The sequence below is a fragment of the Lissotriton helveticus genome, chromosome 5_1 (genome assembly GCF_964261635.1).
Source record: "Lissotriton helveticus chromosome 5_1, aLisHel1.1, whole genome shotgun sequence".
Lineage (NCBI taxonomy): Eukaryota > Metazoa > Chordata > Amphibia > Caudata > Salamandridae > Lissotriton > Lissotriton helveticus.
The window spans coordinates 2126769132-2126796243 of NC_136065.1; positions in this window are offsets into that span (position 1 = coordinate 2126769132).

Consider the following 27112-nt stretch of genomic DNA (forward strand, 5'->3'; position numbering starts at 1 on the left):
ATATACATCTGTTATTCAGCGCCCCGAGACCTTCGGGAGATACATGTGCTTTACGAGCGTACATGTTATGTTATGTTATCTCAGGTGGTCGTGAAGCGCTACGGTAGAAGAATATTGTGGGAAAGCCGAGCACTCTCTGGAATGCCATGAACAGAGATCTCAACTGGTGGACTGTGAGTCTGTGGCCCTTTGCTTCTCCTGTGGCCTCAGTGTATGCTAATGTACAGGCCTGTTGAGATGATGGTAGCAAGCTCAGTACAGCAGTGCTCCAGGAGGAAGGGGTGGAGAGAAGAGCTTGGATGCACACACCTATTGTGAAGTGGGGATTGCACAAAGGGATAAAGACTTGCAGTGTTGGGATGCACCATGGACCAGTGGCCCTTGGGGGTCCTGAGGTACACCAACGCACACAAGGCACTCCACAACACCGGACCAACGTACCACAACAGACGACTCAGCTTCTACACCCCCACTCGCCATCTCTGCTCCGCCGACCTCGACCTCGCTACAGCCCCCGCTTCTGTAGAGCGACCTCAGGCGGCAGATCGTTCTCCCACCTCGCCGCCAAGACCTGGAACACCCTCCCCATCCACCTACGGCAGACCCAAGACCTGCTGACCTTCAGAAAACTCCTCAAGACCTGGCTTTCGAGCAGTAGCAGCATCCCCCACCCCAACGCCTTGAGACCCTCACGGGTGAGTAGTGCGCTTCACAAATGATATGATTGATTGATTGATTGAGGTAGTGAGCGTGTTCAATGAGCGTGGATAATCTCCTCAGCTGGCATGCTGTTCTCCTTTCTAAGAAGGGAACAGTGAACCCACCAGAAAAACCCGTCGAGGGATTTAGCCCGGAGTATAGTCCAGCTGGGTCATCCCTCAGAGTCCTCTGAAGCTTAGCCTCTGCATTCCAGCTTGCTGTATGCTGGGATTGGGAAGCTGTAGCACCCATGACGGATAGTAAGTAGGATAAGGAAGAATTGAAGACTAGCGACACCAAGCCGAAAACATGCAGCGGGACCCCTCAACACTGCCAGCTGAAGACTTGAAGTTGCAAGGTGAAGAAATGCACCTCTAGTCTATTAATGCATATGCAGGAAAAAACAGGTGCTACTGAATCAGCTGTATGGGACACACAGACCAAGTAGAAGGAGGAAAGCCTCTGCAAACCCCATCCAAACAGAGCACTTCCGTCTCTTCAACAGACGATGCATAGGCTGCCTTTAAAAACCGCGAGCCCATTTCAAGGCAAGCCACGAGCAAGGGCAATAGCCACCCTACTGGACCCATCAGGGTTACAAGATCGGAATCTGGGCTTCATTCGGAGACTCCAGCAGTTGAAAGCAGATAATATTAATAATAATAATACTGAGATTTATGAAGCGCGACAGCTACCCCCAACACAGGGGTGTCCTAGAGGCACTAGGTGACAGTGCGTCAAAAGAGTAGTACGCATTTTCGAGCCTACATTGCAGCTGCACTGAAAAGCCACGTCTTCAGGGTTTTTTTAAAGCAGGATTCTGACTTGGCATTTCGCAAGGAAACCGGAAGGGCGTTCCACAGAGCGGCTGTTTTAACCGTGAATGCTCTCCCCCCTAGCCGGGATTTCTCAAAACGTGAGGTCTGGAGCCAGTTGAGGGAGTCGGAGCGAAACACCCGATTTTGCTTATAGGGGCATAGTCTTTCCTTCAGGTACTTCGGGCAGTTTCCGTTCAAAGCCCGATAGGCCATTATCATAGCCTTGAATATGATTCTTTTCTCCACTGGAAGCCAGTGGAGTTTATGTAAATGCGGAGATACATGGTGTCGGAATGTGATACGGCAAACCAGTCTTGCAGCCGCATTTAGAATCATCTGAAGGCGATGGATTGCATATTTAGGGAGACCAAGATACAAAACATTGGCATAATCTAACCTAGATGTTACTATGGCATGTACTACTGTTTTGCGGCAATCTTCAGGTAGAAAATGCAAGACTTTCCGGAGATTTTTTAATTTGCTGAAGCAAGTCGCAGAGACCTGTTGTGTTTGGGCTGAAAAGGTAAGAATTGCTTCCCATTTCACTCCTAAGTTATTGAATAGAGGTGGCCAGGGATGGAGGAGCACCCATTTCTGACGGCCACCATAGTGCTGACTCTGGCACATTTCCCTGCCCAAAAAACAGAACCTCTGTTTTTTCTGCGTTTAGCTTTAATTTATTAGAATTCCCCCACATGGCTATATCGCGTAGGCATCCCTTGAAATTTTTTAATCCGCCCACCATCTGCTCTTTGAAAGAGAAAACCAACTGGGTGTTGTCGGCATAGAAATAGCTTTCACTCCCCAGTTGGTATTCAGAGAAAACAAAGGAGCTAGGTAGAGGTTCAAAAGTAGAGGGCACAGTGCTGAGCCCTGAGGTACCCCACACCAGAGCTGTTTTGGTTGGGATTCATTTGGCGTAAGGGAGACTTTCTAGGTACGTCCCCTCAAATAGGAAGTGAGCCATGTGAGTACTTTAAAGCAATCCTTTGGGAGTTTATGGAAGAATTCTAGCGCTCATGGGACAGTTCACTCTTAAGTATGTAGAATACCTCCTTAATCTTTTGGGTGCTTGCAAAAAAAATTTGGAGAAGAGAACACCCTACTTCTCACTCTGCAATCCAAGGATTGACCACAAATTTAAACCAGTAATTGCAGCACACCCCTTATCAGCCAATAACAATCATATCACAGAAAATATAGAACATTCAATTGGGCTCTTGAAGATTTCTTTGTCGTCTTTTATTCTTTCAAACTCAAATCCCCTTTAGCCAAGCCAACGCGTTTTGCCGAGGTTAACATAAACCATACGGCTTCATCAGGGTTGGAAAACGATACAAAAAGCGCTTTTACAAGAACATTCCTGTGCATCGCGCTACAATTTCATATACATAGAGCCCCTTTGTGATCAACACACCTATGCTTCCCAATCCGATTGGTATTCAGTGAGTCATGCATGTAATTGTATAGTATTAATGAATTGTGAAATATACTTTTCTCTCCAACCGCATTATTTCAGTAATTAAAAAATACACATTTTAATTTTGTAATACTCATGCATGCTGGTTTCAACATGTGAGTACTTTACCCTCAAAGCCCACTTTTTTTAGGCGCTCGACCATGATAGTGTGGTCAACAGTGTCGAATGCCGCAGACAGATCCAGGAGCACCAGCAGTGCTGATGCTCCCGAATCCAAAGACCACCTTATCGACTCTGCCACCTCCAGGAGAGCAGTCTCTGTACTAAATCCTGCCAAGCCTCATTCTGCTCAATGAAGCTTGTCAATTGACGTTGAACCACTTTTTCCAACATTTTTCCTGGAGCAGGTAATAAGGAAATAGGGCGCAGATTTTTTAGATCGCCCGGGTCCCCATTTTGTTTTTTTTCAACGGGAGAAGTGTTGCATGCTTCCATTTATCTGGGAAGATGCCTGTTTCCAGAGAGGAGTTCCAAATGTGTAATAACCCATCCAACAATGAGGATGATAACATATTCCATAATTTGGGAGAGCATGGATCATCTGGGGCTCCTGAATGGCATCTCTGAATTTCAGTTAGGGCATCCTGCAGCAAAATTGGAGTAAACTCGCTTAGTCTAGGTATCTGCCCTATGAGCGGAGATTTATCCCCTTTCGCAGTGGCGTCTGGGGCCCGAAATGACTCATGGACCTTTACGATTTTATTATCAAAATAGTTCGCGATCTTATCGCACAGGGCTGGGGATGAAGTTACTTCTGTCTCCAGTACCCTGGGCTTAAAAAAAGACTGAACTACCTTAAAGACCTCGTTGCTGGACTGATTAGCATTTCGGATACTTGATGCAATATAATTTCGTCTAGCTGTTTTTATCTCCTTATGAAACACTTTTACGGCTTCTTTATAATTTGCAGATGGACTTTCCAGGTTAAATATAGGATACAATTAGAAATTAGACATGTGTTGCAGCATTTTTTATGTTATTTATTTTTTAATACAGTTGAACAATTATACATAATATCAACCTAATTATATATAAGGTGACAAAAATGCTTAAAACACATAACTTTTTTAATGTACTGTCCAGCAGACACACTACACTACACCATAGCTTAAACACACTGGCAAAGGCAATAGCTCTCTCTAAACACTTATAAGGTCCCAAAGGTGAGACCTATTGGCTATGCCAATGCTAGTTGTTTTATTCCACTCTCATTCAATGCCCCGCAAATGGAGGAGCAGAGCTCCAAGACTCGAAGACTCGAGCAGCATTACCTGCCGCTTTGCAGCGCTTCATCATTTCCCAACTGAAGGTGCCCTGAGTTTAAAGCTCATCCAATGAACAGTAAACACACCTCTTCCCAGTGAAGCTTGTTTCAAACCTTTGAGCGTTAGTGCTTGCAGCAAATGGATTGCACCCATTTAGTCCTCTAGGATTTTTCAAATATGACCACCTGTTTTTTGGCTTTTTACTGTGGGTGAGTCTCACTGCCCAAGATTCATTCACTTACATTTGCTGCAATTGGACTGAGTGTGTTATCGACTGCGTCTGTCTTTTAAGATAAAGCCACTCCGACACAGCTAGGGTAGGAGGCACCGGGCTGATTACACGTGAGTGGAAGCATGTGCACATGTGTGCGGGCCACAAGTGTGACCCTACCACCGCATGCACATCCTGATACTTGCACACAGATCGCGTGTCACAGAATGAGCTCTGAGCTCACACAAAATCTACCTTTGGCACTCAAATAAAATTGTACCACAATGATTCGCTCCCGGCGGTCCCCCAAATTTACCCATAATCCGGCCTTCTACAGTTTACCTAAAATTCATAAAAATGAGCGGGGTCCCTCCTCTCAAACCCATTTTGAGCTGTTTGTGATAAATACTGGAACCCCTCCGTCAATATACTGACCACTTTTTGAAACCATTGGTAAGTAGTCCAGTGGTGTAACAATTAACAAAGGCTCTGCAGTGCGGGGGGCCCTGACCGCCATGGGGCCCCCTCCATATAGCTTGCAGGGGGGCCCCCTCAAGTTTCGTTACGCCACTTCCGCAGTGCTGGGAGTCCTGACCTCCAAGGGCCCCCCTCAGGGCAGTACCCTGACCTCAGAGCTCCTCAGTAAGCCCGGATGTAGCCCCTCAATGCACTGTGCAGGGGGGGCTCCTCAAGGTACATTAGCCACTGGAGTAGGCAGAGGTCATATGTCAAAGAGTCAGCCCATATCATCTCCATATTGGAAGAGGTCAGCTTGATATGGAGGCTTTGTATACAAACATCCCCAGGATGACACCATAGGTGTGATCAAAGGGACCCTTGAAGGCATTGATTTACAGGGCCCCAATAAACATTGTGTCAGTAAATGTGTGAATGGTACTTAAAAAAACCCAGATTCTTTTCCAGGACAAACTATATCTCCAAAGCAAAGGAACCCGCATGGGAGGCACCTTTGCCCCAAGTCCGGCCAGTCCATATGTGGGGGAGTTTGAGAATAAACATATTTACAATGAGGCAGCACTCTTTTTTGATAATGCCATTTGCCAGTTCCGATTTATAGATTATATATTTTTTATTTAAGAAGCCCCAGTGAACAACTAGTGGAAGTTCTAACTTGGCTTAACTTGGTCGACCCCAATTCAAAGTTCAGAGTGCACATGAGCGAAAATAGGGTGGAGTTTCTTGATGTTTCCATTAAGGAAGTACTAGTCAACTTAGAAGATGAATTGTACACAAAACCAACAGATACAAACACCCTTCTCCACCACCCTAGCTTCCATCCTAAATCCTAAAAGGGCAACATCCCCTTTGGCCAAATGCTCCGGTTGTAGAGAAGTGGTAACCTCTTTGGATGATTTTTATGAACACTCTAAGGTGTTGTGAAAGACATTAACGGGGACATGCATCAATCTAGGATTTTGCATTTCCTAAATAGCGAAAATTAAGGAATCGCTATTTAGGAATTGCAAAATCCTATGCATCAAGAAATCCTAAAAGTTTTTAGGATTTCTTAATTTTCGGAAATTGCGATTCCTTAATTGCGAATCGCAATTAAGGAATGGCTTTACATTGATTCCTATGGGCCTAGAGGCCCATAGGAATCAATGCCGTTTTGCATTTCTTTTTTTTAGGAAATCGCAATTTGTTGATGCATTGCAAGAGTGCAGAGGGGGGTCCAAAGGACCCCCCCTGTACCCCTGAAATTTATTTTAAAGTGCATGTTTCACACACACATGTCCTAAGGACATGTGTGTCTGTAACATGACACTTTTCAAAATGCATTTTTGTGCTTTTTGAAACAATTTCGCAAATTAACACGAGGGTCAACCTCGTGTTAATTTGCACTTCCTATTTCAAAATTCGCTTTTTTTAAAAAATTGATGCATTGCATTTAAGGAATCGCACAAATGCGATTCCTTAAATGCATTCGCATTTTTAGGAAATGCAAAAAAAACGAATTTTGAAAAAATGTTTCATGCATCCTAAAAACGTATTTAGGAAGCGCAAATTTACTGATTCGCACCGTTTGCACTTCCTAAATAGGTTGATGCATGTGGGGGTAAAGGTTAGAGGCTACCCTAAAAAAACTCATTACCCATTAATTTAAGAGAGCACTTTTTTATAATAGGGATAGTATTTTCAATAAACGAGAAGAACAAAAAGTTGATCAGAATTATGTGTAAGCCAGTTGTCAGGCTTGAGAAACCGCATAAAAAATGTCATCCGCAGAAATTGGAAAATCCTCAATGATAATGAAGAGTTTAGATTTGAAAAAACACTTTTTGTATTTAGGCAAAATAAAAATGTAGGTAACTCTCATACAGAGAAGAGAGAATAAATCAACAGGCCATCTTGAATAGGACTAGAGCCACAGGCGAGCACAAATGTGGCTTCGGCAGTGTGTGTAGTCAATGTTTGGAGGGTAAAATGATTGGACACTTTGTCGCCAGAACGCTTACGAACTGCTGAAGCAGCAATGTGGCTTGCCTCCTCCTTAGCCCGTGTGGGCTTAGGTATGTAGGTGAAACAAGCAGAGACTTGAGATTACCTACACTGGAACATAAACAAGACATTAAGACATCGAAAGTGAAGGCTCCCCTTGTAGAACATTTCTTTAAAGAAAAACATGGAATACAGAGTTCCATGGGATTATCCTTGCAATAGATTTAATGTAAAAGAAGAGGTGGAAGTGTGGATGAAACAAGAAAACGCAGGGGCATATTATCAACAACTAGCGAAATTTATCACTAAATAAGCTTAGCGACATTTTTTTTATCGGCGTGCATCGCCGTTTTTTTTCGTGGAGATAACGTGCTATTAGCAATGTTTATCTCCAAAGCGATAAAATATCCGGCGATAGGGCCGAAATGCATGAATATTGCTGGAAATTCAGCGATATTCAGGCATTATCGCTAATAGGGACTTAACCTGAATATCCACCTCCCATTGGATATACAGGGTAAGAAGTGGTCTGAGCAGGCGTTAGGATTTGGCGATATTCGCGCTTAGCGCAAATATTTTAATCGCTATGCCTGCGTTGATAATAGGCAATAGCGATGTTAGCGACTGCTTTCAGGCGCTAACAGGTTGGGTACTCCCAATTTGCATGTCATTAGCGATAATTATTGCTGATATGCAAAGTGGGCCCCAAACAGCTCGCTATCACCTAAAAGCTGTCGCTAACTGATGCTAGCGACAGCTTGCTAATAGGGCGATGAAATTATCGCCGCTTTGCGGCCGAAAAGGGCCGCAAAAGCAGTGATAATTTCATTTCACCTGCCTTGGTAATATGCCCCTTAGAGAGCATTGGTTTATAACTGGATGTAAAACAGGGTCTTAGTGCTAGAGAGGAGTGGGAAACATTCATTAAGTGAAGGAACTCCTCTGCTGGGCACTACTCACTCGTCCCCCGTACTGGGACAGTAGGTCTGGGATGGCAAGACCTCCAGGATTTGCCCGGAGTGTCCCAGGGGTTCAATGACTGTCCCGGCATCCCGACACTTTTTACAAAACAGATAAATATCCCGGGTTTTGAGAGAGGGTCGGGTGAGCACGCACATTTATCTCTGTTCTGTGAAGGCCAAAGCTTGCACCGCGCTCTCATGACACCTGGGGCATAGCTTTGTTTGAAAGAGTCTCCTACTGTGCTGACTGAATTCTTCCAGGTGGCACAGCAGCATTAAATGGGGGGGGGTGAATCAACCGCCTTAAGAGCACATCACCCCTGGCCAGAAAAACAAAGGACCAATAGCAACACACCTCAGCATGGTCGAGGATGTCTTTAATTTTCATGCTGTATAGGTGTGTATAAATAAATATATATATATAAAGTATGAAAGGTTTCTTCCCCTGCCATAAGTGTAAGGCATGTTGCAACAGCAAAAGAACGCTCACTTACACTATTCAAGACACTGGCATGATCAGGAAAATTAGCAAGTTTATTACTTGCAGTACGCCATATGTGGTGTACTGTCTTGTCTGCCCATGTGGGCTGAAGTATATAGGCAGCACAGTGCACCCATTTAAAATCCGAATCTTAGAGTACATGAGGGCAATTGATAAGGTTGATCTAGCCTATCCAGTCGCTAGACATTTTGCCGAAGTACACCAAAGCGACCGGAATCAATTAATGTGCTATGGCTTAGATTCAATTCCTGACAATATCAGAGGAGGGGATAGACTTAAGAAACTTCGCAGACTTGAATCAAGGTACATTATAGACCTGCATACCAAAACACCTTGGGGTATGAATAGTGGCGAGGACCTGATGGTTCACATGGGTACATAAATACATGTTAATAACAGCTGATTGAATTGCAAAGATGGCATTAGAATTCCTCGCAATTTGTATATATGTATATAACTGTATATATGTGTACATAGCCATGGTACTTCAGAGTCTTTTAGGATGAATTGCCTCTTGGAATTTTGTTTGTTTGTTTGGATAGTAATTGATTTATGACTCCTGGAAAAATGATTTCGTTCTGAATTCGGGGTTATAAGATAAATCTTGGTGTGTCCGCGAATCAACTAAACATGAACTTTCCTAGTGAACTGCAGAAATATAAAAATGAAAAAATGAAATATTGAAAAGATACAAAATAAAGTTTAAAATTGTCACATGATTTAAGACGAAACTATAAGAATGTATATAATGTACATAAATTTACGAATTGTTGGTTGACTCACTTTGATAAACAGACTAGCATAATATTTCAGGAAGGATAATAGCCGATCCACGGCTCTATTTTGTTTGTTTGATAAACGAGTATGCAGAATCATCATTACACCATAAATGTATATGTGAGAGGATAATGAATAATGTACATCTCATGTTCTAGCGTACTTGTTTAATCGAGTGGTTTACACTGCTATTTAACATCATAACATGTAAATAGAAGGTGATTACACTAACAACAACCAAACACCACTCTAAGATGGCGCTGATTATTGTCAGCCGACCAGTAGTCCTTCCTTGAATGAGGTGAATGTGTTTAAAAACATGCCGATGTCCGGTGGCTACCGACATCGAAGAAGGCTGTGTGCCGAAACGCGAGGGCGTCTGTCTTTGTCTGTTTGAAAATAGAAAGCAACCCTGGAAATTGAAAATCCCGTGAGTGTGGGTAATTCTTTGCTACGTGGAGGATTTGAGCAGAATATATATATATATATCACCATCAGTCCTGTACTACTGGCTTTATCGTTAGGCAATCCGGTACAGACCACAAAGAGTGCGTAGTTGAAAATATTTAGGGCCCGATGTAGGTAATTCCGATTTACCTACTCTTAAATACCGAATCATACCGATTCGGTATTTAAGAGTAGGTAAATTGGAAGTAGGCAGATGTAGGTAATTCTTCTTTTACAATTACCGATTCTGTAAGATTTGGTATTCACCAATTCGGTAAATACCGAATCTGTATTTCCCATTGATTCCTATGGGCCTTGAAGCCCTTAGGAATCAATGAAAAAAATACCGAATCCTGGCAGGGGGAACGGGGTGTCACTTTGACAACCTGTAGCACCCCAATTGCAGGCTTGTGTGCCATGTGGAACAGATACATGCCCTAAGGGCATGTCTGTGTGTCACATGGCATAGTGCAGAGTGTGGCTGCACTGTTCCTTCACTTCCTGCAGAGTGTGACTGTGCTGTTCTTGATCTTCTGGCGGAGTGCGGCTGCGCTGTTCCTTCTCTTCTTGCAGGGTGTTGCTGCGCTGTGCCTTCCCTTCTTGCAGAGTGTGACTGTGCTGTTCTTGATCTTCTGGCGGAGTGCCGCTGCGCTGTTCCTATGCTTTCTCTTCTTGCAGGGTGTGGGTCGCTGTTCCTATGCTTCTGGCAGAGTGTGGCAGTGCTGGTTCTGCTCTTCTGGCAGAGTGTGGTTGCACTGTTCCTGTTCTTCTTGAAGAGTGCGGCTGAGCTGTTTCTGGTCTTCTGGCAGAGTGTGGCTGCGCTGTTCCTTCTCTTCTTGCAGAGTGCGGCTGCGCTGTTTCTGCTCTTCTGGCAGAGTTTGGCTGCGCTGTTTCTATGCTTCTGGCAGAGTGCGGCTGCAGTGTTCCTTCTCTTCTTGCATGGTGTTGCTGCACTGTTCCTTCTCTTCTTGCAGAGTGTGGCTGGCTGTTCTCTCTCTTCTGGCAGAGTGCGGCTGCGCTATTTCTATGCTTCTGGCAGAGTGCGGCTGCAGTGTTCCTTCTCTTCTTGCAGGGTGTTGCTGCGCTGTTCCTTCTCTTCCTGCAGAGTGTGGCTATGCTGTTCCTTCTCTTCTTGCAGGGTGTTTCTGCGCTGTTCCTTCTGTTTTTGTGGGGTGTTGCTGCGCTGTTTCTTCTCTTCTTGCAGAGTGGGACTGTGATGTTCCTTCACTTCTTGCAGGATGTTGCTGCACTGTTCCTTCTCTTTTTGCACAGTTTGGCTCGCTATTCCTATGCTTCTGGCAGAGTGTGGCTGCGCTGTTTTGGCTCTTCTGGCAGAGTGTGGCTGCGCTGTTTCTGCTCTTCTGACCGAGTTTGGCTGCGCTGTTTCTATGCTTATGGGAGAGTGCAGCTGCAGTGTTTCTTGTCTTTTTGCAGGGTGTTGCTGCGCTGTTTCTTCTCTTTTTGCAGGGTGTAGTTGCGCTGTTCCTTCTGTTCTTGCAGAGTGCGCCTGCGCTGTTCCTTCTCTTCTGGCAGAATGTGGCTGGTTGTTCTCCCTTTTCTGGCAGAGTTTCGCTGCACTGTTGCTTCTCTTCTTGCTGGGTGTTGCTGCACTGTTCCCTCTCTTCTTGCAGAGTGTGGCTGAGCTGTTTCTGCTCTTCTGGCAGAGTTTGGTTGTGCTGTTGCTTCTCTTCTTGCAGGGTGTTGCTGCGCTGTGCCTTCTCTTCTTGCAGGGTGTTGCTGCACAGTGTTGCTGCACTGTTCCTTCTCTTCTTGCAGGGTGTTGCTGTGCTGTTCCTTTTCTTCTTGCAGGGTGTTGCTGCGCTGTTCCTTCTCTTCTTGCAGTGTCTGGCTGCGCTGTTTCTGCTCTTCTTGCAGAGTGCGGCTGCGCTGTTCCTTCTCTTCTTGCAGGGTGTTGCTGCACTGTTCCTTCTCTTCTTGCAGAGTGTGGCTGAGCTGTTTCTGCTCTTCTGGCAGAGTCTGGCTGCGCTGTTGCTTCTCTTCTTGCAGGGTGTTGCTGCGCTGTTCCTTCTCTTCTTGCAGAGTGTTGCTGCACGGTGTTGCTGCACTGTTCCTTTTCTTCCTGCAGGGTGTTGCTGTGCTGTTCCTTCTCTTCTTTCAGGGTGCTGCTACACTGTTCCTTCTCTCCTTGCAGTGTCTGGCTGCGCTGTTTCTGCTCTTCTTGCAGAGTGCGGCTGCACTGTCCCTTTTCTTCTTGCAGGGTGTTGCTGCACTGTTCCTTCTCTTCTTGCAGAGTGTGGCTGAGCTGTTTCTGCTCTTCTGGCAGACTTTGGCTGCGCTGTTCCTTCTCTTCTTGCAGGGTGTGGCTGCGCTGTTTCTGCTCTTCTTGCAGAGTGTGTCTGCGCTGTTCCTGCTCTTCTTGCAGGGTGTTGCTGCGCTGTTCCTTCTCTTCTTGCAGGGTGTTGCTGCGCTGTTCCTTCTCTTCTTGCAGAGTGTGGCTGCGCTGTTCCTTCTCTTCTTGCAGGGTGTTGCTGCGCTGTTCCTTCTCTTCTTGCAGAGTGTGGCTACGCTGTTTCTATGCTTCTTGCAGAGTGTGGCTGCACTGTTTCTATGTTTCTTGCAGGGTGTTGCTGCGCTGTTTCTGCTCTTCCTGAAGGGTGTTGCTGCACTGTTCCTTCTCTTCTTGCAGAGTGTGGCTGAGCTGTTTCTGCTCTTCTTGCAGGATGTTGCTGCACTGTTCCTTCTCTTCTTGCAGAGTGTGGCTACGCTGTTTCTATGCTTCTTGCAGAGTGTGGCTGCGCTGTTTCTATGCTTCTTGCAGGGTGTTGCTGCGCTGTTTCTGCTCTTCTTGAAGGGTGTTGCTGCGCTGTTCCTTCTCTTCTTGCAGAGCGTGGCTGAGCTGTTTCATCTCTTCTGGAAGAGTGTTGCTGCGCTGTTCCTTCTGTTCTTATGGGGTGTTGCTGCGCTGTTTCTTCTCTTCTTGCAGAGTGGGGCTGTGATGTTCTTTCTCTTCTTGCAGGATGTTGCTGCACTGTTCCTTCTCTTTTTGCACAGTTTGGCTCAATGTTCCTATGCTTCTGGCAGAGTGTGGCTGCGCTGTTTCTATGCTTCTGGCAGAGTGCGGCTGCAGTGTTCCTTCTCTTCTTGCATGGTGTTGCTGCACTGTTCCTTCTCTTCTTGCAGAGTGTGGCTGGCTGTTCTCTCTCTTCTGGCAGAGTGCGGCTGCGCTATTTCTATGCTTCTGGCAGAGTGCGGCTGCAGTGTTCCTTCTCTTCTTGCAGGGTGTTGCTGCGCTGTTCCTTCTCTTCCTGCAGAGTGTGGCTATGCTGTTCCTTCTCTTCTTGCAGGGTGTTTCTGCGCTGTTCCTTCTGTTTTTGTGGGGTGTTGCTGCACTGTTTCTTCTCTTCTTGCAGAGTGGGACTGTGATGTTCCTTCACTTCTTGCAGGATGTTGCTGCACTGTTCCTTCTCTTTTTGCACAGTTTGGCTCGCTATTCCTATGCTTCTGGCAGAGTGTGGCTGCGCTGTTTTGGCTCTTCTGGCAGAGTGTAGCTGCGCTGTTTCTGCTCTTCTGACCGAGTTTGGCAGCGCTGTTTCTATGCTTATGGGAGAGTGCAGCTGCAGTGTTTCTTGTCTTTTTGCAGGGTGTTGCTGCGCTGTTTCTTCTCTTCTTGCAGAGCATGGCTGCACTGTTTCTTCTCTTTTTGCAGGGTGTAGTTGCGCTGTTCCTTCTGTTCTTGCAGAGTGCGCCTGCGCTGTTCCTTCTCTTCTGGCAGAATGTGGCTGGTTGTTCTCCCTTTTCTGGCAGAGTTTCGCTGCACTGTTGCTTCTCTCCTTGCAGGGTGTTGCTGCGCTCTTCCTTCTCTTCTTGCCGGGTGTTGCTGCGCTGTTCCTTCTCTTCTTGCAGAGTGTGGCTGAGCTGTTTCTGCTCTTCTGGCAGAGTTTGGTTGTGCTGTTGCTTCTCTTCTTGCAGGGTGTTGCTGCGCTGTGCCTTCTCTTCTTGCAGGGTGTTGCTGCACAGTGTTGCTGCACTGTTCCTTCTCTTCTTGTAGGGTGTTGCTGTGCTGTTCCTTTTCTTCTTGCAGGGTGTTGCTGCGCTGTTCCTTCTCTTCTTGCAGTGTCTGGCTGCGCTGTTTCTGCTCTTCTTGCAGAGTGCGGCTGCGCTGTTCCTTCTCTTCTTGCAGGGTGTTGCTGCACTGTTCCTTCTCTTCTTGCAGGGTGTGGCTGAGCTGTTTCTGCTCTTCTGGCAGAGTCTGGCTGCGCTGTTGCTTCTCTTCTTGCAGGGTGTTGCTGCGCTGTTCCTTCTCTTCTTGCAGAGTGTTGCTGCACGGTGTTGCTGCACTGTTCCTTCTCTTCCTGCAGGGTGTTGCTGTGCTGTTCCTTCTCTTCTTTCAGGGTGCTGCTACACTGTTCCTTCTCTCCTTGCAGTGTCTGGCTGCGCTGTTTCTGCTCTTCTTGCAGAGTGTGTCTGCGCTGTTCCTGCTCTTCTTGCAGGGTGTTGCTGCGCTGTTCCTTCTCTTCTTGCAGGGTGTTGCTGCGCTGTTCCTTCTCTTCTTGCAGAGTGTGGCTGCGCTGTTCCTTCTCTTCTTGCAGGGTGTTGCTGCGCTGTTCCTTCTCTTCTTGCAGAGTGTGGCTACGCTGTTTCTATGCTTCTTGCAGAGTGTGGCTGCACTGTTTCTATGTTTCTTGCAGGGTGTTGCTGCGCTGTTTCTGCTCTTCCTGAAGGGTGTTGCTGCACTGTTCCTTCTCTTCGTGCAGAGTGTGGCTGAGCTGTTTCTGCTCTTCTTGCAGGATGTTGCTGCACTGTTCCTTCTCTTCTTGCAGAGTGTGGCTACGCTGTTTCTATGCTTCTTGCAGAGTGTGGCTGCGCTGTTTCTATGCTTCTTGCAGGGTGTTGCTGCGCTGTTTCTGCTCTTCTTGAAGGGTGTTGCTGCGCTGTTCCTTCTCTTCTTGCAGAGCGTGGCTGAGCTGTTTCATCTCTTCTGGAAGAGTGTTGCTGCGCTGTTCCTTCTGTTCTTATGGGGTGTTGCTGCGCTGTTTCTTCTCTTCTTGCAGAGTGGGGCTGTGATGTTCTTTCTCTTCTTGCAGGATGTTGCTGCACTGTTCCTTCTCTTTTTGCACAGTTTGGCTCAATGTTCCTATGCTTCTGGCAGAGTGTGGCTGCGCTGTTTCTGCTCTTCTGGCAGAGTGCAGCTGCGCTGTTTCTTGTCTTTTTGCAGGGTGTTGCTGAGCTGTTTCTTCTCTTCTTGCAGAGCATGGCTGCGCTGTTTCTTCTCTTTTTACAGGGTGTTGTTGCGCTGTTCCTTCTGTTCTTGCAGAGTGCTCCTGTGCTGTTCCTTCTCTTCTGGCAGAATGTGGCTGGTTGTTCTCACTTTTCTGGCAGAGTTTCGCTGCACTGTTGCTTCTCTTCTTGCTGGGTGTTGCTGCACTGTTCCTTCTCTTCTTGCAGGGTGTTGCTGCACTGTTCCTTCTCTTCTTGCAGAGTGTGGCTGAGCTGTTTCTGCTCTTCTGGCAGAGTTTGGCTGCACTGTTGCTTCTCTTCTTGCAGGATGTTGCTGCACGGTTCCTTCTCTTCTTGCAGGGTGTTGCTGCACGGTGTTGCTGCACTGTTCCTTCTCTTCTTGCAGGGTGCTGCTGCACTGTTCCTTCTCTTCTCTGTCTGGCTGCGCTGTTTCTGCTCTTCTTGCAGAGTGCGGCTGCGCTGTTCCTTCTCTTCTTGCAGGGTGTTGCTGCGCTGTTCCTTCTCTTCTTGCAGGGTGTTGCTGCACTGTTCCTTCTCTTCTTGCAGAGTGTGGCTGAGCTGTTTCTGCTCTTCTTGCAGAGTGTGGCTGTGCTGTTTCTTCTGTTCTTGCAGGGTGTTGCTGCGCTGTTTCTGCTCTTCTTTCAGAGTGCGGCTGCGCTGTTGCTTCTCTTCTTGCAGGGTGTTGCTGCGCTGTGCCTTCCCTTCTAGCAGGGTGTTGCTGCACGGTGTTGCTGCACTGTTCCTTCTCTTCTTGCAGGGTGCTGCTGCACTGTTCCTTCTCTTCTTGCATGGTGTTGCTGCGCTGTTCCTTCTCTTCTTGCAGGGTGTTGCTGCGCTGTTCCTTCTCTTCTTGCAGTGTGTGGCTGCACTGTTTCTGCTCTTCTTGCAGACTGCGGCTGCGCTGTTCCTGCTCTCCTTGCAGGGTGTTGCTGCGCTCTTCCTTCTCTTCTTGCCGGGTGTTGCTGCGCTGTTCCTTCTCTTCTTGCAGAGTGTGGCTGAGCTGTTTCGGCTCTTCTGGCAGAGTTTGGCTGCGCTGTTTCTATGCTTCTGGCAGAGTGCAGCTGCAGTGTTTTTTGTCTTTTTGCAGGGTGTTGCTGCGCTGTTTCTTCTCTTTTTGCAGAGCGTGGCTGAGCTGTTCCTTCTCTTCTGGCAGAGTGTGGCTGTGCTGTTCCTTCTGTTCTTGTGGGGTGTGGCTGCACTGTTCCTTCTCTTCTTGCAGAGTGTGGCTGCGCTGTTTCTATGCTTCTTGCAGGGTGTTGCTGCGCTATTTCTGCTCTTCTTGCAGAGTGGGGCTGTGATGTTCTTGCTCTTCTTGCAGGATGTTGCTGCACTGTTCCTTCTGGTCTTGCAGGATGTTGCTGGACTGTTCCTTCTCTTCTTGCAGAGTTTGGCTGTGCTGTTTCTATGCTTCTTGCAGGGTGTTGCTGCGCTATTTCTGCTCTTCTTGAAGGGTGTTGCTGCGCTGTTTCTTCTCTTTTTGCAGAGCGTGGCTGAGCTGTTCCTTCTCTTCTTGCAGAGTGGGGCTGTGATGTTCTTGCTCTTCTGGCAGAGTGTGGCTGTGCTGTTCCTTCTGTTCTTGCTGGGTGTTGCTGCGCTGTTCCTTCTCTTCTTGCAGAGTGTGGCTGCTCTGTTTCTGCTCTTCCTAAAGGGTGATGCTGCGCTGTTCCTTCTCTTCTTGCAAAGTGTTGCTGTGCTGTTCCTCCTCTTAAGGCAGAGGTCTGGCCTCTCTATCTCTGGGGGCTCCTTTCTTGCTATCGCTAAACGCCTCCTTCTAATGAGGCGCTGACAGAGCCCTTCCACTGACAGCTCGATCCTATCAAGGTCACACAGGGTGAGAGCTCTTTGCTTTTCTCTCTTCAACACATCTGTTAAGCTTTGCACCTTATGTTACTTAGGTTGTGAGTGTGTTTATGTCTTTGCAGCGCGTGTTCTCTGGGGGATGCTGGTCCCGTTGCCTCTAGCTCACTCGCAGCCGGTTTGTTTTCTGACAGGCGTGTTTCTGGCGCAGCTGCATCCCTGTGGGACTTCACTTCTCTTCCTTCGGTGCAAACCCATCTCTTCACGCCCACAGCGGCCCTCACCGACTCCTCCTGAGAGCAGTCAGCGTACGTGTGACCTAGGATGTAAGAGAAGGAGATGGGATTCGGAGAAGAAAGAGAACGCTTTTTGTAACAGACCCGCACTTACTACCCTCCTCTTGAAGAACCGGGTTTTCTTAGAACCCAGCGGCGCCAGGGACACACCCGAAGTCTTCGGGATTCCCTGTCTTGGAATACAGAGACACGGAATACTTCTGGATGGCGTCGAAGATCAAATTTATAAGCTGCAGCTAGTAACAGTAAACCAAGCAATACAACACGGTGTACAACTCAGGAAACTGCTCAATTTCATAGAGCAAGACATCACTTTTTATACACCATATTCTCATTATAAATGTACACCCACTGCGCAAAATTCTAACCAATAGGACACATTTTCTAACTGAGTATCACATTAACAAAAACCCAATTTACAGTAACCCAACCAAAAAGTTATTTATTAGGACTGTCCCAAATTCAATTTCCACAAGCCGGACAACCCCATAATTGAAAGCACTACCCATGTAATGAAAAGTCGTAAGGAAAGAAAAAATTCAGATGTTGAGTAGGATAAGATATGTGCAAGAAACTAAAAGTTAACGATATCCTGAACATTGATTGGCAATTTTAGACAACGATCAGCCAGAGAAATTGGCTTCGTGAAAGGGTCAGTTTCAGGTGACGGGGTCAGCATCCTGCAGTTCACTCACAAGTCAGAAATGGGCCTGTTAATGCATACATGAACAATGAGCCCCATGCAACTTTGTTTGTTCGGTTACCTCCACGGCCTACGTGAGGGCAACACAAAAATGGCGTCTTGAACAACGCAAACAAAATGGAGTCTGGTTCGAAATCACGGAACCTCAGACCCTCCTTATGCCATTACGTAGGCAATAACCTAAACTCACGTCAATCTGAATCCAGGTCTATATCTATTCTCATCAGGTTGTCAAGGTGTTGCTGTAACATCATCTTATTATCCTTCACTTCTCTCGGGACTGGTCTTCTCACACAGATCGTAGCACAAAGACTACAAATGGCGGGACCACACTGGATGCATAAGCAAAACGGGAAAAGGATTGCTAAAGCCATACCAAGAAACATCAGAATCTTCCATCCCCATTTGGACAGCAGTTCCCAAAACCATTCTATCAATGACCAGTTCCCTTCGTCTACATGTATAGACTCAGCGGACTTATGTAACCTCAAGATGGCTTGGTACACTGTCGGGGCGTTATCTGGTATGAAAACGCAGCAACTAGACCCGATCAATTCACATACTCCACCTCTATCTGCAAGTATAATATCTAAAGCAAAGCGGTTCTGTAATGTCATAAGGCGATCCGCTTGAAGCTCGGCTGTAATATTGCTAAGGGCACCTGCAGTCTCATTTATAGTGGCCTCAACCACTCTCGTAAGCTGACGAATATTTGTACTATTAGCCATAGGACCCCAAAAGGGCAGAAAACCCTTAAAGAAGTCCCCAAATTCTTGTGCGACAGTATATTTCGCATCGATAACACCTCTACCATATCTTCCCTTATGGTAATTGAAAGCAGCTGTGTATGTAGGGGGAAGCAAAAATGCCACATAACATGTGCCTGAAAAATCAGATGGCAACCATGTATATGCTCTGTCGTGACAAACAAAATACGTGCCTTTAGCTGGCACGAACGGTGGAGATTTCTGGGATGTATAGACATATGTGTGAACACACACACTCTTACCAAGCTGAGCTCTCGGATGCTGACCATTACCTTGCAGACAAAAATGACCTTGGTGGGGTACAATCCAAATAGGAGGAGACCTTTTCTGTCTCTCCTTTTCTGTCAGACTAATGCTATATCTCGTCTTGTTCCAACCAACATATGATCGTACGTCATCTTTAGGGATAGCATTATACGCATCAATATCTCTGATCATATCTACTATTCCCTGTATCAAGGCATTATTACTCGCATTATCTTTGACGGAACGTACAGGAGATGCTTCATTCGCATAGATAAACATTGCTTGGAGCGCCCATACTGACCCATTAGGCGAAAAAGGCAAAACCAAATATGGCATTGCCTTGTCTGTCGTATGCGGCATAAGACCACAAACCCAACAATTTGTGGTATTTACGACTAGCTGATACTGATGCAACATCTGTATGAACGAATTGTCAACAAATTCTGATCTTCGTGTCTGTTCATGTTCAGGAAACGTATGAAATTCATGTGGAGAAAAAGTAGAAAAAGAAAGAGTAGGTTGGGAGGTAGATGCAAGCGTCTGTTGCGTAACATAGACAATTCAACCCACACAAGCTAACGTAATATTCAAAAGCATTAGAAAACACAATATCAAAAAACATTTGCTACGAATCAATGTGCATATTTTCACTTTAGGATCAGTTCTTTTAACACCCTTATCAGCCTCAAAAAACTCCATCCTCTAATGTGCTGCTCACAGCTATTACCTTCTTCACTTAAGTGTGCGCCAAGATCGCACTAACGACCCTGAACCACAGACCTTATGTCAATACGCGGCTCACCCCTTAAGGCTGTACCGCGACCCTGCAGCTGAGTCCGGATGGTGACTCGAAAAAGGAAAAAGTAAAAAAGTCTCTTGATCTGACAAGGTGTAATTCACTACATAAAAAAAATTCAATCTTTATTTGTCCATAAGTTCAGTCTTTTTCGGTCTTAAATTGTAGCGCTCTTTGCCAGGCACAGTTTGATCCTTAAAAAGTGTTTCTGGATTCGTGGTGTCAAGTTTCAAATGCGAAGGCACAGCAGCTTGCAGAATGTCATCATCCTCGCGTTCTGACTGAGTCCATGTCAAATGTGCATCACTAAAAGGTACGAATCTAGGAATCTTTTCACATTCGGAATCAGCTATTCCATACCTCACCCACTTATCATACGGTAAGGTCAAAGGGACTTTTTTACAATGGGTGGCATGCACCCAGTTTTTTTTACCAGCTACTCTAACTGCAGTTCTAGTGGCCAAAAGGACCAAATGTGGTCCAGTCCATCTCGGCTCCAAGTTTTTGGTTCGTTGAAAATTCTTGATCAAGATGTACTCTCCAGGTTGAATCGTATGGCCTGGATCTGCAGTAGCTGTCGGCAAACTGTCATAGACCTGTTGGTGGAGAACACGTAATTTAGAAGTCAAGTCATGTAAGTAATCCACCAACATAGGGTACTCAATGTCGCTATATTTCTTAGGACGAGGCACACCCCAAACATTCGCTGGACGACAAAGACGATTTTGTATAGGCTAAGTCCCACACGAGAATGCACTGTCGTCCTTGTTGACACAAGAGTCAACGGCAAGGCATCTGGCCATATAAGACCAGTGCTCGCTTGTATTTTAGCCAATTTCAATTTCAAGGTGCCATTATAGCACTCGACAAGTCCAGCAGACTGGGGGTGATTCGCAGCATGGAATTTCTGATTAATACCCAAACCCGCACACACTTTCTTCATGATCTGGCCCGCAAATTCACTCCCATTGTCGCTCCATACAATTCTCGGCAAACCGTACCTAGGGAAGTACTCTTTGAGCAAAACCTTGGCTGTGGACAAGGCAGTATTATCCTTTAGGGGGTAGGCCTCTATCCATCTGGAAAAGGCACAAACAACCACAAGGACATACTTTAGATTGTTGCATCTCTCCATGTGAATGTAATCTAGCTGTATCACTTCAAACGGATAAGTTGGGGGAGCAAAATGACCAGCTGGAGTTGGGGTTCCCTTGCCAGGATTATGCATCAAGCAAATCATACAATGCTTCACCAAATTCTCAGCACATTTAGGAATTCCAGCATTCTGCCATACTGGAGCCAACAACTTGCATATCCCTTTCGAACTAATGTGAGCCATTCCATGAGCCATAGTAACCACTGGGAGCACATACGCATCAGGCAACAACCATCTCTGGTGCTCCGACAACTCAACCCAACAACCTGTCGAATCCAACATACCCGTACTTTCTCGCCACATGCTCACTTCTTTCTCAGTAGCTTCAGCCAGAATCAACTTCACACTTTCTATTGTGTCTTCACACATTCCACCAGCCATAACCCAATTAGCTGGGCCTGCAACCTACATATGGCTCATCATGTCTTTCGCCGTTTCCTTTGCAACTTCATCCGCAAACGCATTCCCTCGACCTACTTCGTCCACAACTTTCTTATGCGCACTACACTTCACAATTGCAATGCTGAATTTTTGTGTCATGGGAAGTAAGAAATCCTCTTTCTCTCCACAAACGCCCAAAACTATGGGCAACACCAAACGCATACTGGCTATCAGTATAAACATTCACTCGCTTTCCCTCTGACAATACACACGCTCTAGTCAATGCAATCAATTCTGCTGCTTGCGCAGAATTCTGTGCTATACGTGCTGTTTCAACAACTGTATGTAAAGTTGTGACAGCATATGCTGCAGTCGTCTCACCATTCGGAAGCTTGAAACATGAACCATCTACCCATAGGGTACCATCAACATCCGTAAGGGGAGTATCCTTCAAATCAATTCTAGCCTTCGTTTCTTCGTCTGTATGAAGAAAACAATCATGCTGTTCTTGAGCATCCGTCTCTGTAGAGATCGGCAACAACGTAGTTGGATTCAACACATTACATCTTTTAATGTGAACATGGCTAGCCAGAAGAGTCAGCTCATAACCTGACAGACGTGCACTAGTAAGGTGCTGAGTCTTAGTCCTATTCAATAAGGTATCCACTGCATGTGGGACCATTACAATCAACGTATTATCCAATACCAAACCAGCAGACTGTCGGATAGAAACAGCCGCTGCCGCTGTAGCTCTCAAACAGCTCGGCAACGCTTTAGCAACCGGATCTAACGTCCCTGAAAAAAAACACATGGACGCTGCTTGTCTCCGAATGGTTGCGTCAACACTGACAATGCACAACCTTCTCTCTCGTGCACATACAACGTGAAAGGCTTACTGTAGTCCGGAGTACCCAATACCGGAGCCGAACACAATGCATCACGTAATTCAGAAAAACTTTTCTGACAATCATCAGACCAAGGGAGAGGATACGGAGTATCTTTAGGAGTCAGTGCCAACAGAGGTTTCGCTAGCAAGGAAAAATTAGGGATCCATTGCCTACAATACGAGGTGATACCTAAGAAAGCACGCACTTCTCTCTGTGTGGATGGTACACAATTTTGCGCAATCGCTTGAATTCGTTCTGGGGTCAATCTTCTTCCCTCCTTCGACAAGAGATGACCTAAGTAGGTTACTTCTTGTCGGCAATACTGTAACTTTGAAGGTGACACTTTCTGATGAAGGTCAGACAAATGTCGTAACAAAGAGTACCCTCTTTACAAATCTCTTCGTTATCAGCAGCAACCAGCAAATCATCAATGTACTGAATAAGATTAGCACCAGTAGGCAACACAAAATAATCAAGCTGAGTTTTCAACGCCTGACTATAGATGGAGGGACTTTAACAATAACCTTGAGGAGCTCTCTTAAACCGGAAGCTGCGGCCTCCTAAAGAGAAGCCGAAAATATCCCTACTCTCTGCAGCGATCGGAATACTGAAGAAAGCATTCTTCAAGTCGATGACAGAAAACCAGGCTGCCGAAGCAGGAATCAGAGTCAACAAAGAAGTGATATCAGGGACAACAGGAAACTGTGGCACCACAATCTTATTCACTTCTCGAAGATCGATCACAAACCGATACACAGGTGGCTGAGAAGCATCAGTACGCTTAAGGACAGGCAGAACAGGACTGTTACACACATTACCTCTCGTTTCTTCAATTACACCCTTCTCAACCAAATCATAAATGATCGCCAAAAGAGCTCTCTAGCCATCACTAGATATTTTATATTGCGGAATACGAGGTAGCCTAGCATTTGACTTAAGGGTAACAACATAGGGTGGAATCTGCAAAAGACCAACATCATTAGGACCTGTAGCCCAAAGTGTATCAGGAAGAGAACGCAATTCCAGTGGAAGACAATCTTTAGACAAATACATCGGGGAAATCACTTTCTTACCCATCGTAAGATGTACTCCCGAAGGAAAGCAATGTAATGTCGCATGCAGTCTTTTCAGCAAGTCCAAACCCAACAGATTCTCACCACAACCAGTCGTTAGAATAAGTGGAGCTTCCAATTCACAAGGACCAATAGAAAGGGACAAAGGACTAGAAACCGGATTACAAACTGGGGCACCAGAAAATCCTACGGAAACATTGGTCAAGCCAGACAAAGGTGCGCCAGGAAGTTTAGAGTGCATAATAGAACTCTTCGTCGCACCAGTATCCAAAAGAAAAGGTTCTGCCACACCAAATGTAATCACTTCAACATAAGGTCCACTCTGGTCTACTGAAACTGACACTACTCCCTCTCTTTGCCCATGGCTGTCCTAACTATCATTATAACCAGCACTCTTACTCTCGACATAATAATCATCGACATAGTACTGTGCAGACTGACCACTCGGAACATTCTGTCTGTCAAAATAATTCGCAGAATTCTGAAGGGAAGAGGAACGCTCATTTTGGGGTAACACACCACGACCTCTCTGACTAGATACACCATTCGCACGTTGTAACAAAGCCGGGCAACTATTCTTGAAATGACCTTCCTCTCTGCAATAAGCACACTGATTAGGACCAGGAAAGAATCGCAGAGCATAAGGCTCAGGCTTCTGTAACAATCTCTGAAACTGTGGAGGTTGCTGAAACTGAGGCTGATTCGTACGAGGAGGATAAGCTTGCTGCAAAAGAACTTTCGTTTTTAATTCTTTAGTCTTCTTCTCTACTTTATCCTTCTCATCTTTATCCCTATTCTCATAATATTGTGCAGTAGCCAATATCTGGGCCGACGAAGAAACAGCCCATGAACTCTCAGAGTCCTTTAACTTATTAGAAAGTTTGTGAAGCAAATTAAAGACAAATTTATCCACGAACAACCTTTGACCACCTTCTGTACTCATGTCCTGGCCACTATGATCGATAAACGTTTCTTCAAACCTCGTGAAGAAATCAGACACACTCTCGTCTTTCTTTTGTTTGCATGCTGCCAACTTGTCCCAATTCACTCGCAAAGGAGGCATCATAGTTTTCATCAAATTAATAATCCTACCAGGTAATTCTGCAACTAAAAGTTCAGGTTTAGCACCTCCTACCAGGCCGACCATCTGCAGCAACAATATTAGCCCACGTATCTCCTAATTCTGCAGCATTATTCTCATGACGAATCTTCGCCCACAAAGGTTGAGGAACTACATTACCCATCAACATATTTATGTCAGCTAAATTCATAATACACGCATCAACTGTCTTGGACAACTCCTTTTAATAACCGGCAGGATTCTTACGGGGGTCAGGTAAGGTCTGCTTAAGAGCCAAGACCTCTGCTCTCTTCCAAGGAACATGTACCCATACTCGCTGAAAAATGAGCCGGGACAGCATTAATGTTATGAGCGGCATCAGCCTGAACTGCGTCTCTCCATACAGGAGGAACCTCTCTCATAGGATACTGCTTCACTTTCCTCCTAACAGAAGAATCAGGTTCGTACAATGTCTGAGGCGGTAATCTAGACCTAAAAACAAGTATCGTCTCCACGGCATCTGTAACATCAGATTCCACTATCGTCCCTTTAGCAAATTCTGACTGAACATCAAGCACTTCCTGCGGAATCGGACCCAACTCATTATCTTCCCATTCCTGACGGAGAAAAGTACACATTACATCAAAAACATACCTTTGCTTAGGCGACTCCCACTGAAAGAAAACATCCATAACCGCTGGCAAATTATACCTAGAAGCATTTAAAATCCATCTACGAGCCAAAAGATCCAACACTGCCCGTTCCTCGGAACCAGGAAGCTGACTACGACTCTGCTTACGTTCCGAAACAGGGGTCATACTCAGTGACCCAAACAATGGAGACAACAGATTAGCAACAGTTTCTGTCATTCGTTTTCGAGCAGAAGGAGAAGAAGTAGGCGTAAAAATAGGAAAATGAATATCTTGAGGCAGAGTAGGAACAAGAGCAGTAGGAGTCTGAGATACAGAAGTAGAAGGCAAAGGAGTTTGAGGCAAAGCTGGTAGCAAAGCTGGCGACCCTAGAGTGGGTTGCGCAGTAGGAGGCAAAACCATCCGTGGAGCACCGGGTGGCTGAACAACAGCAGGAGGTTGAACAACAAAGGGTGGAACAACCGGGGGCAATGGAGGCGCAGTAGCACCCTGCACATAAGGGGGTGGCAATCTCAGTAGATGAGTGATCAAAGGATCTTTTTCAAGATCTTCAATTACTTTTGGAGGAGAAGGCGGCAAGGCCAGATAACATTTATCTATGGCCATGCAACGCTTTGAGACTTCACTCGCACGCTCTTCTCCATCTTCCATAAACTGCCTAGCAGCTTCTAGTACTGACATATTCTTATCTTTCCTATTTCTCTTTGCTTGCCTAATTTCTCGCTGTTTGGCTTCCTTTTGCAAGAGGCGGAAAGAGTCAAACATCGCCGGCCGGGCTTTCTTCCTAAATAGCGCAACTTCCAGATTATCTAAAATATTTCATTCAAAACTACCATGTTGGGGCCATCGTTAAACACCATCTTTCTTTGTATAGCGAACCCACACTTCATTATAAGTAATAGGACCCACTCCGTGTTTTGAATAGAGCTCATAAGTTGGAGTTCCAACCGGAGGTATCGGACATGATTCCTCCAATCGGGAATCCCTGTTGCAACCACAACTTAACCATTTCCTAATTTTGCTAAGACCAGGCATCTTATAGCTCACTAATCTAGCTTCAAACTTCAAGGGGTTATCAACTATTGATACACTCATAAATATACGAGCCCCTCGGCTTCGGCTATTGCAACAACCGAATCAAAACCAAGAACCAAAACAAAGTTGTGGGAGCGACCCACTTATACTTAACCAAAGTATCTGTCATGCCACCAGAAGACCGTCTATCGTCTCGCTTTACAAAGTATCAATCAATGGTCCAAGCCAGGGCGACAGTCAGGGCAGCAGTTCTTCGTAGCCATTGGAAAGCGGGAAGCCTCGCAGTAAAAACTTTCGGTCTACGTTGACATACAGGGGTCGATGAAGTGGTTGGCCTTCCTCCAGAATTTCCTCACGTGGCTCCTCACGATCCTCAGGCTTGGACCGGTACCACTGAATTCGCCCCATCGTTGGGCGCCAACTGAAGAACCGGGTTTTCTTAGAACCCAGCGGTGCCAGGGACACACCCGAAGTCTTCGGATTCTCCTGTCTTGGAATACAGAGACACAGAATACTTCTGGATGGCGTCAAAGATCACATTTATTAGCTGCAGCTAGTAACAGTAAACCAAGCAATACAACATGGTGTACAACTCAGGAAACTGCTCAATTTCATAGAGCAAGACATCACTTTTTATACACCATATCCTCATAAATGTACACCCACTGCGCACAATTCTGACCAATAGGACACATTTTCTAACTGAGTATCACATTAACAAAAACCCAATTTACAGTAACCCAACCCAAAAGTTAATTATTAGGACTGTCCCAAATTCAATTTCCACAAGCCGGACAAACCCATAATTGAAAGCACTACCCATGTAATGAAAAGTCGTAAGGAAAGAAACAATTCAGATGTTGAGTAGGATAAGATATGTGCAAGAAACTAAAAGTTAATGATATCCTGAACATTGATTGGCAACTTTAGACAACGATCAGCCAGAGAAATTGGCTTCCTGAAAGGGTCAGTTTCAGGTGACGGGGTCAGCATCATACAGTTCACTCACAAGTCAGAAAAGGGCCTGTTAATGCTTACATGAACAATGAGGCCCATGCAACTTTGTTCATTCTTTTACCTCCATGGCCTACGTGAGGGCAACACAAAAATAGCGTCTTGAACAACGCAAACAAAATGGAGTCTGGTTCGAAATCACGGAACCTCACTCTGCGCAGCACTGAGCAGCGGAAGTGACGTCACTCCACGTCCGTTCTTATACAGTGGACTAAAGGCAGACATCACTGGAAGGAATAGGTCCAAATTGAGAGAAGTGAGGGATTCTTATCTTTGTTTGCCACAAATATGCCCTCAAGCGTGCAGCATACATTTTGGAGAAAGCAGACCTGGCCCCCCAATCCCTCACAGCCCCCCTTGTAAATATATATTTATTTTTAAAAACCGGCATCTCGCCGGAGGCCACGCCCCCTTTCTCCACCACTTTGCAA